Raw genomic sequence first — 18,199 nt, 5'->3', positions numbered from 1 at the left:
CCGTTTTTGAGGTTAGGTTTAGGCTAATTTGGACACAGTTAAATTAAGGAGTAAATAAATATAATTATATGTTAAATGCCCTAAAATATCAAATGATTAACGTCCTTACAAATTTAATTATGGGGCGCTACAATCGTTTTGCGATCTGCTGAAAAAGTGCTTTGAATATTTCTTGTAGAAGAATCATGACCATGACTTTCAATGTCAATGAGGGCATGCTTTGTCCATTTATTTAATTATTTGCTCATATGGTGTTACATCTGCCGCATAGACTCGACCTATGGCAGTAGACCTCGATAACCCTCACGGTACAATGTCACCGTCTGGCAATCAAGTGTACCGACCTTTCTGGAGGACGCTCATTCATGCATTAAAACTTCAAGAAGTCTTGGTCAGCTATCACCCTGACGAGGACACCCTCAGTCCTGAGAAGAAGAGAAAGGCTCGGATGGGACTTCACGAAATTCCCATCATATTCGGAATAGTCGTTGCTAGCGTTTTACTTGGTACCGGACTATTGGAAATGAATTACTCCTACGGAATTGAATTACTGTATCAAAATTTGAATCTACCACAACGTCTTTCTTAATGTGGATGCCCAAAAAAGACTTTATGGGTTAGGTTTTCTGAACCAACATGAACAGCTATTCGGATGTTTTTTTTTCGTTTATTTATAGAGGCTTTGACTCTTAGAGACTACATTCACCTCTCTACTGTATAAAAAAATGGTTTAATCTAATACAAAACTATCGTATATGTGGCTTAAATATTATGGAAAACTATTGCGATTATGGCATAGGTTATTGATTAAGTTTAAACTATTGCTTAAATTTCTTTAAATAAATTACTGATGCGTAAAATTCTAATGAGGCGGTTCTGCTGGAGTTTGTCGGGTTATAGGATTGTCGTTAAATTGGTTTCTAGTTCACAGGTGGCTCGGTGTGTCGTGTATCCATGGCAATCGTTGAGGATGTGGCGGACGGTGATGTCAACACCACAGAAGCTGCAGAGTGGAGGACTGGATTTTTCTAGGAGGTAGGAGTGCGTAAGGCGGGTATAACCTATACGAAGGCGGGAAAGGACTCGTTGGATGTGGCTGGATTCGATACCTTCCCATGAAGAGGTGTTGTGCTGTTGATAGGACGGAGTTTGTTGCTGAGGTCTACGTTGTGCCATGTGGAGTTCCAGTGTTAGGAGATGATGGTGTTGGTGAAGCGGATGGCATCACGGCGTGAAAGGGTGTTGTATGGTTCGTCAAGATGGGGCTGACTATCGTTGGCAAATTGGTCGGCTTTCTCGTTTCCGTTGATTCCGGAATGACCCGGAATTCAACAGAAAACGATTGTGAGGTGCCGTGTACCAGGGCAGCCAGAACACTGACACTGTCGCTGAAGATGACGTTCGGTCGGTCAGTCTGTAGTCCTTCGTCGGCGGCTAGTTGAATTGCTATTGCTTTGGCGGAAATGATGGAGGTGTAATTAGGAAGTTTGATGGCGCAGTTGTCCGTGGTGGAATGGATCCCACAGCCGGCTGAGTCCAGATAAATGGAGCCGTCTGTAAAGATATGATGAAAATGTTTGTATTTAGTCTAAAATAAGTGAGTAAAGGTACTATTGGCGATGTGGCTGCTTTTTCCGGTTCCCCGGAGAGAGTTTTTAAGTTCCCAGTCTATGGCAGGTGTAGGGAGATACCAGGGACGAATTCTTCGGCGGGTGGATTGGATGATCGATGGTAGTTGTTGGTTGGTGAGTGTCTGTAGTTCTGCGTTTGCTCTAGTGATGAGTGCAGTTACGTCGAGTCCTTTTTCAAGGATCCGAGCAGTAGCTTCCACTAGTCGGTTGGTGATGATATGTTCCATAGGAAGGAGGCCGCTTTCGCAGAGGAGGGAGTTGATCGGACTGGTGACAAATGCACCAGTGGCATAGCGGATGGCTGTGTGGTAAATAGGTACTACTCTCTTCTCGAAGGTTGCTCGTTCGCGTGAAACAATCTCGATGCCGTAGAGTAGTTTGGGAGTAGTAAGAGCCAGGCATTGATGATACGGTTTTGTGTTATACGGGAGGCCCGAGCTTTGCCGGTTCCGACCATCTGGAACAGGTTTAGCTGGTTGTTTGATTCCTTCTTAACCCTGATAGAGTGAGGAATAAAGGAAAGACGAGTGTCGCAGGTTACGTCGAGTATGTCGGCAGTCCGTGCGTTGGGTATTTGTGTGTTGTTGTATTTGATCGGTCGTCGATTTGTACAAGGAGTGTGTTTACAAATGTGAAGGATTTTAGATTTAGTGTGGGATATTTCATAACCCGACCCTCTCGACCACTGCCGAATCCCGTCAACCCCTGTTTGCAGGAGTTTACGGGACTCGCAAGCGGAACGAGAAGACAAGGCCAGGATAATATCGTCTACTTAAAGGAATGCTTGGATTTCTGTAGGAATAGAGAAAAACAGGGATTCCATGCTAATCTGGAAAAGGGTGGGAGAGAGAATGACACCTTGTGGGACGCCATTCTTCAATGTGTAGTGGTTGGATAATTCGGTTCCTATTAACAGCTTTTCGGTAGCAATACGGCCTGGCCGTCCTTTATGAAAAAAAAAACAGCTTTTCGGATCTTGGTAAGCCTAATTTGCTGAGAACATCATAGATTCCCAGTCGCAGAGGCTAATGCAAATACTAAGACTTTTAAGATTTCGTCTGCAAGTAATTCTTATGTCCACTGGTAAAAATATGGTGGTGATAGTTTTTACACAAGCCTAAAGGAAGCGGTAACCTAAGGATGATAAAAAATGATGAATTGTTAGGAATCTAAAATGGAATGAAAGTATGTGATGAAAGAGCTTCTAAACAATTGAAAAAGAGGTATCAGGACAAATAGGGTCAGGATGTGTGAGGCACGGTCTTCGATAGAGTTAAAACCCAGCAGCTAACGCATTTACTCGTAATCAAGCAAGGTAGATCACCAAATAATTGTTGATCAGCAAACCTGATGTAAGATCTCTGCAATTTTTTTTGCGCATGCTTTAATGCATAAGGAATCATAGGCCATGGGAGCAGCCTGATGAAGTAGGTGACAGCGACGCCGGTCTTTACTCGGCAGGACCTTGGCTCAAATCCCTTGTGGATCGTTTCCCCCCCATAGTGAGGTTTGACTATCTAACTACGTGGTATCGGCAAGTCTAGTAAGTCATTCGATGCCCGGCGACGTGACCTAGAATGTCGTTAGGCCAAGACGAAGCAGAATTAGAATCTTAACACACTATTTAGAATAAAGTGTACCGATCGGCATATAGTTTTTGGTCCATTGGCGGTATATGAATAAATCACTCTTTTTCTAACCGTAGAAATGCTGCTAAGCTATGAGTATAGCTCAATTAAAAACTTCTCATGAAGAGCATCTCAGGTATTTCCAATCTATCCGTGTTTTTCATTGTATACCCTAGAGCTACTCGAATATGCAAATGGTACTTCTAGGTGTGCTGTTTCTAATCAAGATTAAATTTTATTGCTTTATCATACGGTAAATCGATCGCTCGCTTGATTTAAAATATGCAAAACACCAAACGGCGTCTCCTTACCGATGAATCATCGAGGAAATGAGGGTGCTAAAACCAAGCACCCCATTCAACCGTAACCTTTTATTATAACTTTTTCGATTTAATAAACGCGCATCATCTCGATCGTGTAACAACTGCGTCGGCCTGGGCCTCTGCTAGTGAATAATAAACTTCAACTACAAACTTTACCTCGAACTGCGGAAACTTTTAGGCAGCGTGATTTGTCTAAGATCCTGCGCTATTTCCTGCTTCCAGGGAGTGTTGGTGGCGAGAAACCAAAAAAAAAAAAAGGAATTCACCCTAGAGCCAAGCTTATCATGTAACTTTTCCCTATGATCATTCATGAAGTGACACAGTTCAGTGCTGGCATTTCAGTTTGCTTGTGCGATGAAAAAGGCAACAAAAACAGTGAACCTCGACTAGGCTTTTGGAGGCAAAAACTTACGACAAACAAATGCTGCTGGTAGAAGTTAAAGCAAGTGGAAGAAAAAAAAAACAGGAAGCAAATGGTAGGAATCAAGAATTTTTGCACCATTTGGGCTGGTCGACGCGAACGTAGAGCCGCCTGTATCGTTTGTATTGGGTTTGAAAAGCTAATAATCCGATCACTTCATTTACTGGTTCAACTTCCTTAGCGGAATGTTTCCGACCACGTCAACGCAGGCTAGAATTCTGTCGACCAATTTCACGACGCACCAGCATGTGGACCTCCATCAGAACGGCTTCTATTGTCACTGTGTTCCAAAAGAGAGAATGAGTGAGAGAGAGAGAGAGAGTGGGAGGGAAAAAAAGGAAAAGTCGAAAAGATGTATCGCCGTTAAGGTTTACGCCTCGCCGGTCAGGACGCTCTGTGAAGTAAGGCAACGAACAACAGACCTTTGCCAAAGCAATGCCGGAACGTGCGTGAAATTTTTTGCCCACCCATGCCACGCCTGCCTGTCCACGTTTTGCTTAGCACTTCCTGCCGTAACACAACTCTGCTTTCCGGAACTCGTTCATTCATTTGGGGGAAAAACTTTCACTCGGAATCCATCTCATTTCGTTTGCGACGGCTCAAACGTGCCGGTTGGTATTCGTTTTTGAATGCTCACTTTTAGATGAGGGCGAGGTAGGCAAAAAAGAGCTTGGAAACCCGAGAGCAAAAAAAAAAATAAGAAAAAAGAAACCGGAAGGAAAACTTTGCAAACGCTTCCAAACCATCCAATCGGTACCGGAAGGTCTTAGTTTTGGCGTTTTCCGGGCTCGTGAGCCTTCGTCCATGGGAAACGTGGCATGGGAAACATTTTCTTCTAGTTTCTGTTTCAGGTTCAGGTCCTTTTCAACGCTTAAGTCTTCTGAAAGCGTTACTCATCCCAGCGGGTACGCCCAGAACGGGCGAGTTGTGGTGGTCTTTTCTTTGGGTTTTCCGCACACTGAGCAACGACCATACGCTCGGACCGGTAGGCACGACCCCGGGCAGGGTCGCATGACACGGCAGCAAGCCCAAAAAAAGGATTTCAGCAGCGCGTGAAGCAAAACTATGAAGTACAAGCTTTCGCATTTTCCAGCCATCTTCAGTCTGGAACGGTCCCACTGGGCAAAGGAACTGAGGAGTTAAGGAAGAAAGTGTGTTTTCGGTGGAGAAAGATCAACTGATGGTTTGAGTTGTCGGTACGAAGAGGAATGCAGTGCAGTTTGAAGGGAAAGGTATAAAAAACAACAAGGTGCTTGAAAAAATATAAACGAAAAAATAAATTTCCCCAGACGAAGATCTCTATGTACCGTGGCCCCATCAAGTTGGTTTCCGTGTACATGGTTTGATTTGATGGTTGCAGGAATTCTACCGCTTGTCATTGGTGTTAATGCCTGGGAGGGTGTAAAAAAAAAAAAACATCTGCACGGAAATAACGAACGTTAAACTTGGAAAAACATGATGCTTGATTGTTGCTCTGCTGAAAGTTCATGGCTGAAAGAACAGCTATTTTAATTCAGGAATAGTTAAGTAAAAAAGAAATTCAGAACATTATTACTAACATTTCAGGGAAGTGCATGGAAATCTAAATGACATGTACAGAGTTTAATCTGATAGAAGTAAAAACATTAAAGATTTTGACACAATTTTTAGATGTTTGTCAACTACAATTTATGCTTTTTAGGGAAACAAAAAGAAGTTAGTAAGTAAGTATGTAATTAATGAATTTAATCGGTAAATAAGTAGCTAAGTTAGTGTCTGAGTTCCAGCATGGATGACCTTGTGTAATAACATTTACATTTTTACATTCAACAAGTAATAAGCCGAACTGTACGTATACTATTAAGGAACGCAGAGCGCGACAGGTCTGGTTCAAAACGATCACACAAGGCGTTCAATTAACGGCACATGACAAGGAATGGATCAGAGGCCAAAATGTGTACACGTCGTACCCTACGTCAAGAAGTGATCTAGCACCGGGGCGATCTTGCCGGGGCGTAAATGTTGATAGCAGAGAGCAGCGCAGGCGAGTCAATGCGATTGTCAAGTAAACCTGCGATAAAAAGTCTCTACGCGTTACCATTCCGTTGTTTCAGCGACTCCAAGCCAAGTAACGCGCAACGTCCATTGTAGTCCGTCTGGACACTCCAATCACGCAGCGCAAACCGTGTAAAATTACGCTGGATGGATTCCAGGCGAGCCAACGAGCGTGCCGATATGGGCCACCACACCACGGATGAGTATTCCACCACCGACCGAACTAAGGAGTAGTACAGCATCTTAACGGCAATCGGCTCGGCAAGATCGCGCGCAAGCTTCTTCAGAACGCCAACTAGCTGACTGCCCTTAGTGACGATGTCCTCTAGCTTGTCGTGGAAGCTCAACTTATCGTTAAGAAGCATTCCTAGATCCCTGACGCAGCTTTTACGGACAATGGAAGTGTCGTTGATGGCATACGTGCAGATTAAGGGATTAAGGGCTATCTGGCCAACGTAACCACAACGCACTTATCCAAGTCATTCGTACAACACCAGGACTGGAACGCACTGAGAACATTCTGGAGACGCCACTGATCTTCCTGGTTGCGTATCGGAAGGTACAATTTAGCATCATCCGCGTAATGCAGGTGGCTATCAGCAGGAAACACAAGTGTGACGTAGTTCAAGAATATCAGGAAGAGAAGCGGGCCAAGGTTGCTCCTTTGTGGCACTCCTGAAGATCCGCTGATTTGTCGAGAGGTTTGGTCCCGCATCTCCGCATCACACGATACGAACGGTCGTGTGAAGAGTAGGAGGTAGGACCGCATCCAGTTCAGCATTTGTCCCGGAAGACCTAGAACCTGAAGCTTGGCGAGCAGCAACGAATGCGGAACATTGTCAAAAGCTGCCTTGATGTCCGTATGAATCGCTTCGATTTGAAGGCCTGTATCGATGGTCCTGTGGCAGGTACTGATAAACTCAATCAGATTGGTGGAAGTCGAACGCTTGGGGACATACCCGTGCTGAGTGGCCCTGAAGTAGTTCGAGGCAGCACTAAACACCACCATTGACACTGTGATATTTAGCACTCTTTATTTCTTTCATAGAAACACATAACACTTTGTTTGGGATGATCACGAGGTTCATCTGCTTCGGTTTATTCCTAATTACGTATTTACGGCTTTTACCCAGCGACTGCCTATTCCGGACTTTCCATTATGACTGTCTTTTTGTGCCTAAACTTCTGTTCGTGACTGACTGACTTTTCGTTACTTAACTTCTGTTTGAGACTGACGAATCCTGCGGACCAGTATTTTTTTATTTACTGATAGCCTCAGAGCTGTCGAAGCACTGAAATCCGTCGAGGCATTAAACAGCTAAGATTACCTTATACAAAAATGCTCAAAAATTCTCCAATGGCAGCATTTTTGGCTGGCGAAATGCGTGAGTTAGATGCTGCTGTAGCTTTACAAAGTTGTAGTGGCTTTCGGACTCGTGCGTTCTGCCGATGGTGGGACCGCGAGCCGAACAAAGTATCTGCAACAAAGGAGGTTTTCTTGGGAGCCAGTTGATAGTGTCCACGGCATGACGATGCTCCATAGAGGAGCTAACCCCTTAGCGGACATAGAAAGGACAACATCAGAACCATACCTGGCAGCAAAAACATCCAAAATCGAGCTCGCGCGAAACATATTACTTGCAGTTAGTATATTATTTATTGTTAGCTTTTAGGAACGCTGTTCGGGTAATTTTTGGTGATGTGCATGATAAAATCCTCATTGAATGGTTCTGTCGTAAATTAATCTTAAGCAAATCAAATCCTATCAAATCTTTAACTTTTGAAAAGATTTACTTTAAAAAGGAAAATAAAACCTATCCAGAAGAAGAAAAAAGATCCGTAAGTGAAATAAGGATCCCTCGTTTAGGGAAATGCTTGAAAACTCTTGATTTCTACCGTGGATTAAATAGTGAAGTAGGACACATAACCTGCAAAAATCTCCGCTCAGGCTCGTCGACACATTGCAAATTCCCGATCACGATGATGACACGAACCGAACGGAAAATAATAATAATCCTCCTTACCGGCATCATTATCGTCAACTTTCCTGGTGTGTGCTGTTAGTCTTCCACCATCTGCACTGCTTTGTACAAGAGTGAGTGAGAGAGAAAGAGAAGAAAAAAACTCTTTCTGTTTGGCCTTATTCAAGGTTCCAACGAGCCGCTCGAAGGAAGGTTATTTTACCCAATCGCGTGGATCATTAATGTTGTTGTTTTTTTCAACCTTCAACACCCGGTAAGGATGTCGCGTGTCTTCCGAGACGGTTGGCGCAAAACGGGAGGCTTTTTGATTTCTGCCAGTGTGCGTTATCATCGCTTCGCTGTCAAGTGCTCTTGAAGCAGCGCCTTCCCGATGGGCGAGGGTGAAGTTAATGATTTCTGATTTTAATTATTCGTTTCATTGTTCTCCAATTCTGCTGTGCCAGGGGCGTGAGCGTGAGAGCGAGAGCGTGCTACTAAGAAAGTGAACACATTTTACATAAACAACTAAAAAAAGGGAAGGATAATTATGTTTTGAAAAAAGCAGTGAAAATAAAATGGGGACGAGCAGTTTTGCTCGCATAACTGGCGATTGTGGTGTTGTTTATTGCATGTGATAAGACTTTATTTTCCGCCATTTTAGTGCAGAAGGTGTGTGAGAAAAAAAAGAGGAAAAACCTCTTCATCCAGGCAACCTGACTCTGTAGTTAGGACGTGTGGCTACTATCGACCACTTTATGGTCGCCATGGCTGACCTGTTAAAAGTTGCGATCTTTTATGAAGTTCCATCATCGCCATCATCGGCACCAGACGACGCTAACCTAGCATGAAGCTTTCTGTGAGGAATTTTAATTAATTTTATAACGTGCAACTTTTTTTTCGCCCTGTCCGTGATCCATGTTCCAACCGGGAGCGACGCTTTTGTCACCGTGCTAGTGTCAGCAGCAGAAGTAAATAGTGAACACGGATGGGACGGTGCAGGTGGTGTGAGATTTTACTTTTCTGCTTTATCTTCCCAGGTGCAGGAGGAAGTTATTTAGCCCGTAAGCGATCCGTCGTTCTTGTACCTGATCGTGACCGATAACACAGGATGGCGGTTCGGACCGATGGCAGGCAAAAGGGGCGAAGGTATCGCAAAAAGGGAACGGACAACGATTGTAACTTACTGTGTTACACAGTTTGTTGAGCAGCATGGCTTGATTGTTGATGGGGCAGTATTCATCTTTTGCCGTACTTTCTCACTTCCATTATCAACTTTATAATTTGTTTAAAATACGCTGCAGCTACGAGCGGTGCTGAGCGAGAGATAGCGAAAGCGAGATGTACCTGCCAACAGCTTGAAGTTGGCCGGTTTGCTAAAATTATGCTCTCATCAAAAGCGACACACAATTAGGTGTAAATTGTTTCGAATTTACCTATAAGTAGCTTTTTTTCCGGAAAGGCTCCAACCGAAAATTGCTCCCCATTGGTGTGTCCGTTTTAGCTGCGGACGGAAGTTTCGTTTCATCGTAAGTTGGTGGAATTGAAATTGTGAAGAAACCCTGGACGCTAACTAAAGCAATCCGCCCCAAAACCTCATGCACCTCCCTGGTGATGATGATTCACAATTAGTGTTCTAATGGAAGAATGAGCGAAGGATAAAGCAGCGACAGAGGGAACGAGTGAGGGGCATGCCCCGCCGGGCAGCTTAGTGACAAAAAGTTCCTGATGCAGAAATATACCTCTAAAACGACTGCAAATGAAATTATTATCACTTATCCCTGTGCCATGCGCTCGGTCGCTCCCAGCGCAACAAGGTAAGAACGGATCCGGACCGTCCGAACACGCGGAACAATGTGTTTTGTGGGTTGCGCCATGAAGCAAATAACTTGCATTACATGAAGAGGATAATTTTCCCTTCCAGGAGTGTACACTTAATTAATATGAACGTACCAATCTTGGCGTTCATTCGCCGGTTGGTTGGTTGGTTGGGCTCTCACGCTCTCGTCTCGTTCGCTTGCAACGCTTTCCTTAAATCTCTTAACGGATAACGGTTGTGTGTCTTACGCGGGTGCTGGCATTAACATCCGCATCATCCGGGCTATCATCGTCTTCATTACCGTGGGGTGCGTCGCCACCGACGTTTTTGCCTCGGTGGATTACCGGCACTGTTTATCTACCGTCCACCATACTGATGACGCACATTCAGCTCGCGTGTGCCTAGTGTCTGTTCACAGAACTACCAACGATGACGACGATGCTGATGATGATGATGACGGTGAAACGGATCCCTCGGCCGAGTGCCACCGGTTCCCATCACCAGCCAGGCGAGGCTAGGTACGGGTTTGAGGCCGCCATCAAGATGTCACCGTTCCGTTTCTGTCATATATATTTACAGGGATAATTTTGACGTTAATTGTCCAACCGACATTAACATGAGCCGGGGGAACGGAGCACTAGCTTCGAGAGTGGTTGATGGCTTCAGCCTTTCTGCCTTTTGTTCGTGTAATTCCTTAAGGAACCCGTAAGCCAGTTTGTGTCCTTTGTGAAGTGGGCGGTAGTAGTGGTAACGGCCGAGGTGTGATGTCCGGCCTGTTACTGTTACCGTGTGCAAGATGTCGTTACTGTTTTGTGATGCTTGTGAACGTTTCGAGCGTCTCATTTCCGTCCATGGGGACCGAGGAAGTTCCAGGCCCGAGCCGGGGACACTTCCTGAGGACAGTGTTGCGACAAATGATTTCCACGAAAAGCATCTTTTGACAGGCAGACAAGCATGTAGAACTGGGAGCAGAAAACAGGGAGCATGTAACTACAGTTGGCAGCTTGCTTACCGAGGACTATTACTAGACCCGGGCTCAGTTGGGCGCTTTGATTATTGACATTTGATAAGGCGAAGGGTGTGCCGTTTCAAATTTCCTACGTAACCGTGGGTAACCTTTGAAGTGGTATGCGCCAGGTTACGTGTTGATCCTCGTGTATGTTAATTTATGCAACTGAGAATTAAATTTCAATCTACCACAGGCCTGGCAAGTGTCAGGTTTGATTGAATAAATTATCCCGCTGTATGATAATGCTTTACACACAACGCCCATTTGCGTGCACAATCACACGCGGACTTTTACACACTTCAAACTGAGCATTGAATTCGTATGTGGGAAGGGATGACAGTTTTCCGATTCTGAAGCGTTTTCAAGCGCATGAGATAATCTTACTTTGTCGGTTTGCTTGAGCTGACCACGGAGAGGTTTCACGGTGTGGCACAGTTAAAGAGCACTTGGTAAGCTTCCGTTGAATTTAACTCAAATTTCATTCATTTTCAGTTGCATTATGCAATGCAAATCCGCTGCACAATAGGGCAAAAGTGTAGAGCAAAAACCCATACTTTCGACGTTTTTAACTCCATATCATCATACCACACAGTGTTCTGTCACCAAGAGAAATGAGGCAGAGATTTTCATGAATTTTTGTTTTGTGTGTACGTTTTGGCACAGCGTCCGCGGTTGGAGCTGTGGAGAAAAATGGTCATGTTTTCATTGAAAATAATATCCCGCTGTTTGTGCGGAGGCTAAAGGGACCCGGTGCGAGTCAATGGAATCAAAACATGAAAATAAAACCGCCCCACGAACCATTAAATGGTCCACACAACACTTTTCGTCCCTCGTTAGATTCGTACCAGTACGCCGAACACGAACAGTTTTTGGATGTTAATTCTCACTGTTTGCCCATTCGGTGGCCCATTGCGGAGGATGGTGAATCGACTGAATCGTTTCCTTTTTTTTTGTTGCTGTCCACCAAAGTTCTCTTTCGATATCGTTTCGTTTATGTTTGAGTGTTTTTTTTTTTGGTTGACTTTTTCCTCGCTACTCCACTGCTCGCTTCCATCCTATTAACGAACGTTAAAAATACCGCACATTACAATAAATCACGTGCCCGCTTTTGTTTGAAGGTTTTCCTGCGTGTAATGTGTATTTTTGGGTTCGAGCTCGATGTTATTGCTATTCCATTGCTTCTTCCATGTGTGGGTTCTCTGTTTACCCCTGCGTAATGGGGGGTTTTTCCATACATTCATTCACCGGTTTTGCTAACCATCGCCAGTGGTCCCTCAATTTGCAGTAGATTTCTGTGGGAAAAATCAGAGCAAACCACACTGATGCAGTACGAGGATACATTATATGCACTTACCCATATGTACACACATACACGCACGGCACGGCAATACTAGTGTGCCCATCAAAAAGGGTTGATAAGCTTAACGAGCCAAAAAACACACAAAAAAAAAAAAAAGATCAAGAAGTGATTGCCAGATGTTTCTCGATTCGCGTACTCTTAAAATCATAAAATGCTCACCGAGCGCAAAGGGAGTTTTTGTTTATATTTATACCGCCGTATAAATCAGCAGGAAATAAATGAAAATAATTTATCTTGCACCGGCAAACATCCTTTTCCAGTCGGTTTGGTACACGGGGGAAAAATACCCCAAAAAGAAGCATGAAACATTTTTGTCGTCTGCTTGCGTAGGCAAGAATTCGTGTGAGTGTATGGTGTATGAATAATGGGAGGTAAGTGAGTGACGAAGGATAATGGAATGTTTTTTTGTTTTTTTCAAAGGGTGAGTTCGTTAGGCTTCAATACAATTCTTAGTATGACATGTTGTTATCGAGAATAGTACTGAGTTGAGCTCAGATGAAACATATAACTTTTTTTGATCGGATACATAAAGATTCTTGTGACGGATCGTTCATACATACAAGTATGTATTGTTTATACCTTTTTTTGATCGGATACATAAAGATTCTTGTGACGGATCGTTCATACATACAAGTATGTATTGTTTATTTCAATTGTTTGCCAAAGCCTTTAACGATCGATGAATTTTCTTTTGATGCTGATCGCGGCGACATCTGTTTGTCAGATTCCACGGTTCTAAGCGTCGCTCACCCTGTCGCTACCTTGTCTGACATCAACTTGTGGTAAGGGAGGAAAAGTAAACTTAAGTAGTAGTGAGGAGTTAGGACACAGTGATCGGATGTGCCAATCTTCGTGAGAAAAAATAGGGTTCAGCCTATCTTAGTAAGCGAGGGTGGGTGATCGGATGCGCCGATCACTCACCACTTATCAAGCGACAGCCGATGGAATAGGAGTGATTCTAAGAATAAAGTAGTAGAACAGAGATACTATAATCGAGAAATGTTCTTAGGATAGGCGACTAGACATTTCTTAGTCTCGATTTGGTGAAAGTAGTTTTAGAACACAAATCCTCTCAAAGTAGATTGAGAGAAAGCCCAACCCGCTATTTATGCTTAATTCTGTTAGTAGAGTTCAAGCTTATTTTTTGATCTCATAAGTAATCAGATATTCCAAAAATTATCCCATCTTTTAGGTAATAATTATCCTTTTTTCTCCTTTACTAACAAACCACTAACCATCACAGATCTTATCAAGAAATATTATGATAAACAGATCTTACCTAGAGACTATGTTAACAAATAAGTGATTATGTTGTCCGAGTAAAAGTTATTTTTTCTTAAAAAATGTCTTGTTTTGAGCCGAGTATGTACCACATGCGGGAGGTGTTACTGGTACTGTATCAATTCAAGAAAACGACTGCTGAGGCGCATCGAAAACTTGTGAATGTTTTCGAAGATGCTGCTCTAAGCGAAACAAGGTGTCGAGAGTGGCTTCGACATTGTCGAAGCACTGATTTCTTCGTGGAGAACGCTCAACGCCCAAACCACAGCCAAACATAAAAAGAGATTACAGCCATGTTGTGTGTATCTAGTCAGGCCGCATGGTTGCGGCTAAACTTTTTAAAATAAAAACATGCCACAAGTATATAAAAAAAAACTTAAAATAATAAAATCTTTTATTTTCCTGTGGACCTGACGACACGGCGCAAGTCGTCGTACTTAAAGTAAAGAAATAATACCAGCGGACCCAATACGTAGGCTGCTATTTTTAGTTGTGGCCTCATAATGAAAATGCAATTATTCATCATTAAAAATTGTTTTATTCTTTTTCAAAGTGTTCTACAGCATGATTCACACAGTTTTGCATGCGTTCAAACCAATTGTCGAAGCACTTTTTCCACTCTGATTAATATACCTCCAAAACGTGGTTTTTGAACGCTTCAACAGCATTTTCTTGGGGACAAAAGTCGTTGACCACGGATCTTTTTTCTTGATTTTCGGAAATGAAAAGAAGTCATTGGGTGTCAAGTCAGGGACATAGGGCGGATTCGACGTTCTGAACGGTCAAACGAGCGATGATTTGAGTCGATGTGTGAGAGCTCGCATTGTCATAGTGAAGAATGATGCGTCTTCTGTTGTTCTTTTTCGAATTTCTTCGAAGAATTCTGGCAAATAAATTGTGGTGTACCATTCAGAATTGATCGTCCTACGTTCTTCAAGCGGAACAGACGCCACATGATCAGTTTTGCCGAAGAAACAGGCGACATTTTGCTTCAAAGTGCTTTTTCCATGGATATCTTTTGTTGGATTTGGCTCGAGGTTGAAGACCCACACGGATTGATTGTTGTTTTGTTTCGGGCTCATACGTATAGATCGAAGAACCATCACCTGTGACGATCTTATCAACATCTTTTGAAGCAACATGATCGTATTTTTTTAACATTTCCTTTGACCAATTGACACGAGCCTTTTTTGAGCGATTGTCAACATGTGCGGAATCCAACGACAACAATTTTTTTAAGGCCAGCTGGTTGTGTAAAATAGTGTTTATGTTGGTGGAAGAAATGCCTAAAGATACTTCTATCTCACGATATGTTACATGACAATCTTGTATAATTAGATCTTTAACAGCATCAATGTTTCTCAGGCACCTTCTCGAAATTCGTCATTGAGCGAGTCAGTTTTTAACAGTGCTATATGATGGTGCCTCATCACCATACAAAGATTTGAGCTTTTCAAAGCAGTCTTGTCGTGATAGTCCACGTCAAAAGTTATGAAAAATGATCGCAAAAAAATGCTCACGGGTCAATTCCATTTGTTTTGGCAAAACTTGTATGCTCAAGTCATGGGAAACCTCACAAATGAGGATCGTAACTCAAAACGTTGTGAGTGTGAATATGGTCCAAAATTTTAAGCTTTCGAACAAAAATATCAGATTGCATCTGGCAACACTTCTTGTGGCCTAGGCCAGAAACTTATTTAGCAGCCAACATATGATTCTTCTTATCTATTGACCTTGCTACTTCATGAATACTTTATTATTAAAATAATCTATCACAATCTATAGTTTGACTTCAACTGAGCAGCTTTTTAACTGGAGGTTCACTTGATGGCCTGTAGGCCAGTAAAAATGCAATCATATGTTAAAAAAAGTTTAACTACGATTTCTGTGCCTTGTGACAACTTCTGTACTTCCAGTTTTAAAATGGTTTATTTAATTTTGTTCTAGTATTTCTTTAGCTTACGATATAATTATAATTAATCAAACTGTCTCTGGGTACGTTGCCATACCATGCAGGATTTGTGCTAAATACCATTGCATTTCATGCGAAAAGTAATGAAGCAAAACTTACTACACCAGTGCACCAAGCCATGCAGCTGCTATCGTCAACGATAAATTATCACGTCTGGAAAACACAGCTTACTCTAACTAACGTTCCACACCAACGTGTACGGCGCTGCCTGTCTAGCTGTGAGTGTGTTGCCGTATAAGTTCTTGGAAGCGGTTACGTGCCAACTTCGATCCGCACTGATGCATGGCCACATTTCGACGTTTTTCACCACCCGTCAACTGTTCCGTTGTGGTGTGTTGAAACAGAAAAGCCCGACACTGCTGTGAAATGGACGGATTACCGGCACGGTTTTCCATGTAAATGTGTGTAAGTGTATGTGAGTACGTTCGCTTAAAGGAGGAAAAACTTGTAAAACATAGACGGGGCGAATATTTTATTCGCTGCATCCTTCCGGTCGGCGGCGAATCCAGACGTTGCTCTTGGTACTTCCGGTTTTCTGGGGGTAGTAGAAACTTTCCACAAATCCGGAACGGTGCACAATTTCCTTCTCTGTCTTGCCGGGTGCTGCAGATGCTGGGGACGATTTCTGGCACGGTTCCTTTGGTTTTTGTGTGTCTCACGGATGTGTTCGTTTACTTTGACTTATCGAATACGGAGTTCAAACTATTTGCAGTGCTGCTTGTCATGAGAAAACGGTGCACTTGAGTTCCATCCTTCTGCTATTTATCGTACGAACATGGTTGACTCTCTTACTTCGTAGAAGTCTACCATTTTTTGTTGTTTGTAAGTGATGAAATTTTGCGAGCAGCAGGCTAAACTAAATCAGCTCTAGAAACACCGTGCCATTTAAAGAAGACATTTATCCGTCAGACCGAAGTGTAGGAAGTGTGGGCGCGCATGCATACCGCAAAGCATTAGCTTTCACAACAGCACAACACTACAGCGAAAAGTAAGGCAGCAAGCAAGTGTGAGTCCTTATACTTGTCTTAAAACGGGTCACGCTTCGGTTGACTTTGGTATTGCATGCAGACGCAACCGAAGCTTTGCGGTGAAACTCATTTCTTAGCTATCGTCTGCGTTGTGTCGGTTACGCTTCGAGTGTCTGTTAATTTCGATCGGTTTGTGTGAGCATGGATTATGGGTAGAGATTAAGTTATGGGTGAAGGTTTTGCAATTTGAATAATGGAAAATCTCAATTCTGAAAGCTTCTTTCCGGTTCCACGCCAGCCTGGTAGAGTGTAATTGCCGCAGGGGGGGGTGAAGATCCATTCGATACCAACCGTGCCGATGGAAGACCCGTGTCACAAGTGCTGCAAACAAAGTTTGATAATTATTAAATGAATATTATTTGCAGAAAACGTCGTATTACAAAAAGGACAAATAGCGAAAACTAGCATACGCCTCCCATGGTAAAGCACCAGGCGTCTCCATTGAGTCGAGCACCAGGCGTCTCCATACGAAAAAAGATCGGGATGAATGAAAATCAGTGCCCTTAGGAAAAGGGATTCTAGAGCGTCGCATAAATTTATCTCATTAAAGCTAATCTGTGCCCATAAAAGCCTGAGGTGCTAAGTTTGATTACTGAGGGAGATCCAGGATAAACAAAAAAAGGAATTCGGAACACCATTGACGTTCGAGCTGAAGCTGTTTAAATAGCCCACAGAACTACAGTTACAGTGAATCGATCGCAGTATCGCAAAAGTTGGTGATGAGTTTGATACCGAACCCGAAACACTCGAGTGCTGGCGTAGGAAAGTGTGCAACATTATATAGATTATAGTGAATCCAAACCGTCCAGATGTCCGGCAAACGACGGAGTGAGGGTTTCTATTTGGGTTGGTGTTTGTCGAGCTGGGTTATTTAAGTGTCATTTTCCAGGTAGCAGCAGCACACCGGCAACATCATTACGATTAACCCGAAACTGATTTGAGACAGCTTTATAAACAACCATTTACGAGATGAGCTACACTTTATGTTCGGTACGGTAGCTACTCTGACTTTCGTCCCGTACCGAACCTGAAATGGTACGGGGGGAATGATAGTAAATCCGATTCCGTTTCTGTGTACTCATTAAGAAAAACGCTTACCACGATTATCCTCAAACCTGGGATCCATTGGAAAACAGGACTGGACTGTTGGGGTTAAGTTTTCCAACGAGCCACCTTGACTGGGCTTCCAATCAAGTTCTATTATCTTAACGACTCATAAAAAGCAAGGAATCAAATTAAAATCATAACAATAAACATTAAGAACGTGGCGGTAAGATTGAAAAGTGTCATTTATAACGGGACGCAACATCGTTCGAGACGATAGGGCTGGTTTGGCATCACCATGTAACGGAAACATCCCTGAGCTGAGTTTGAGCGTTTTTCCACAGCTAGTTTCATTTCCCCTTTGGTCAGCAGCTGCAGCTGGTGACGATGGAAAATAATCTCATTTATTATCAGTTATCATTGGAAGCGTTCAGCACAGTCAACGAACGTTTGTTGCTAAAGTCCTTTGAGCTAAAAACCTGTAGTACGAAAGAGGTAAGAAATGGGAAGCACACTTTTCCTGTACAACTTTTCCATTCCGGTCACGTATCTCATCCTTAAACCACAAACGATTCGGCATAAAAAGGGGTGTACATCCTGTGCACGGTAGTAGCCGTGTTTAGCAACGTCACGAAACAAGGAAATGGGAGGAAAAACGACTTTATCCTACTGTAAAGGTGAAGTTCCCGTT

At 43.1% G+C, this 18,199-nt stretch overlaps 1 protein-coding gene across 1 annotated transcript in view; it reads left to right on the top strand.

The window, feature by feature from the left end:
• Window positions 1-17,953, top strand: part of LOC126564295 (mediator of RNA polymerase II transcription subunit 17) — a 46,561-nt gene extending 28,608 nt beyond the window's left edge. The window contains exon 4 of the mRNA XM_050221296.1: window positions 17,943-17,953. The gene's annotated coding sequence lies outside the window, so the exon portion shown is untranslated. The remainder of the gene's footprint in view (window positions 1-17,942) is intronic.
• Window positions 17,954-18,199: the final 246 nt, after the last annotated feature.

The sequence above is a fragment of the Anopheles maculipalpis genome, chromosome 3RL (genome assembly GCF_943734695.1).
Source record: "Anopheles maculipalpis chromosome 3RL, idAnoMacuDA_375_x, whole genome shotgun sequence".
Lineage (NCBI taxonomy): Eukaryota > Metazoa > Arthropoda > Insecta > Diptera > Culicidae > Anopheles > Anopheles maculipalpis.
The sequence above is the reverse complement of the archived record's forward strand: the minus strand, read 5'-3'. Positions and strand labels throughout refer to the sequence as shown.